Below are 2372 nucleotides of genomic sequence, written 5' to 3' on the forward strand. Positions count from 1 at the left end.
CAATAGGACCCAGAACCTTCCCTCTCCTTAGATGAGTATGTTTTTCTTTTTTGTCTTTTTCCACTTAACATTCACTTTAACACACCAGCAGCTATTACCCATGTGAGAGTCCAGGGCCCTGATGGAGTAACAAGCAGCTCAGTACGTAGGAAATTCTCTCTCCTTCACATTTCTATTCCTCTGATAAGCAGATTCCAGTATTGCCTGCTTCAGTTTCTCCTGCCCACCCACATCAGAGTGAGATAGGACAGAGCTGACAGGAACATCTTTGTCTGTAGCTCTAGCACTAGAATAACAGCCTTGAGGGGTTCCTCCTCCGCAGAAATCAGAAACTAGGGTAAAAGTTGAACTCTGGGTGTTTAGAATCTGAATTGATGAGTTGTCCAAATTCAAGGAAATAAATTGACCAATAATCCCTCTTTCAAATAAACAGAAAATTGAGAATTACACCTAGCATGTGTACCTAAGATGGTATCTCTCAAACATAAGCAGTATCCAAACAATTGAAGCTTTTATAGAAACATCACATGGCATGTTTGTGTCAGTCATAGGACACGATTGGGCAATCTTGAGAAAACAGACTTAATCCTGAAGGCATGTATATAAAGAGCTAGAGATACTAGCAGGTCAAAGTATTTGAAACCCGGAGAACTTAGCACAGAGGCTGGAAGTATTACAAGATGAGAATGTGGCACTATTTAGCTCTGCTCAGTCTGTTTCTCCTTCTGGACAGGGGATACCAGACAAATGTGGCCCCCAAGAACCAGGACAACATACTCACCTGTACAGACACCTGCCATCCCCATGACTGTGCTGATGTGTTTGCTCAGGGTTTGAAGTCTGATGGAGTCTACCTGATATATCCAGCTGGTAGTTCCTCTACCCCAGTACCCGTGTACTGTGATATGACCAGTGAAGGTGGCCCTTGGACTGTAATCCAGAAAAGGTTTGATGGAAGTGTAAACTTTTTTAGAGGATGGGCAGACTATACTGCTGGATTTGGACGGGCCGACAGAGAGTACTGGTTGGGCTTGAAGACCATTCATCTACTCACCCAACATAAATCATGTCGTCTAAGGATAGACTTGGAGGACTTTGAGGAAGACAAACGCTTTGTGACTTACAGCAAGTTCTCCCTCTCACCACTAGCAATCTCTCCAGAGGACGATGGTTACAGACTCGACATTGATGGATTTCAGGAGGGGGACACTTCCAGACCTGCTGGGAATTGTTTAGCAGGGTTCTCTGGGATACAGTTCTCCACATATGATCGGGACAGAGATGAATATCCTAGTGGTAACTGTGCACAGACATACTATGGAGCTTTCTGGTACACGGCATGTCACAATGCCAATCTCAATGGGAAATACTTGAAGGGTACCAGCACAGAGTATGCGACTGGACTTGTGTGGTCAACCTGGAAAGGATATCACTACTCCTTAAAGAGAAGTGAGATGAAGATAGCTCCAGCTAGAGAAACCTAATATCTCACTAATAAGTGATGTGTATTAACTCTGTTTTTTCTTTTTTTTTTCTCTTAAATCAGTTTGTAATCAATATCAGAATAATTAAATTAAAGTGGTCTGAAAATCCGACATAACATTCAATAAAAATGTGTTTCCCTACTTTGTATTACCCATACAGTTATCATATTGGCTTTTGTGCATAAGTAATATTGTCTGTTTACAAATTACAAGTTTCCAAAGTGCAGTTTATCGTACCCTGAAAGCTGGCATTGCATTTTATTCAAACTGCTTTTTATTATATATTAACATCTTCTACTGAGCTTTTCTGAACTGTGTGTGTGTCTGTGTGTGTTTGTGTGTGAAGCACAGAGAGTTTCTTTTCACTTGTTAGACTGTGTTTACACACATTGTAACTAGAGATGAGCCGAAATTTTCGAAATTTCGAACTGCTTTTATTACGAATGCGAAATTTAACATTACGACCCAAATTCGTAATTTCGTAATTAATTTGCAAATCGTAATTTACAATTTCGTAATCGAAATTTCACTCCCGTAATGACGAATTTCGTGTCTCCAACCGAAATTTTACTGTTTCAGGTTTGTAAGGGTCTCTCTCTCTCTCTCTCTCTCTCTCTCTCTCTCTCTCTCTCTCTCTCTCTCTCTCTCTCTCTCTCTCTCTCTCTCTCTCTCTCTCTCTCTCTCTCTCTCTCTCTCTCCTCTCTCTCTCTCTCTCTCTCTCTCTCCCTCCCTCCCTCTCTCCCTCCCTCTCTCCCTCTCTCCCTCTCTCCCTCTCTCCCTCTCTCTCTCTCTCTCTCTCTCCTCTCTCTCGTACTTCAAAACCATACTCACATTCATGACATGTCCAGGGATCAAACCAGGCCAAACCACATGGAAGACAGCTATGCT

The 2372-nt window shown here is 42.0% G+C and overlaps 1 pseudogene; it reads left to right on the forward strand.

Annotated features, from left to right (window-relative positions):
• The first annotated feature begins 649 nt into the window (after positions 1-649).
• On the forward strand, positions 650-1623 carry LOC137541098 (microfibril-associated glycoprotein 4 pseudogene; annotated as a pseudogene).
• Positions 1624-2372: the final 749 nt, after the last annotated feature.

The sequence above is a fragment of the Hyperolius riggenbachi genome, chromosome 12 (assembly GCF_040937935.1).
Source record: "Hyperolius riggenbachi isolate aHypRig1 chromosome 12, aHypRig1.pri, whole genome shotgun sequence".
Taxonomy (NCBI): Eukaryota; Metazoa; Chordata; class Amphibia; order Anura; family Hyperoliidae; genus Hyperolius; species Hyperolius riggenbachi.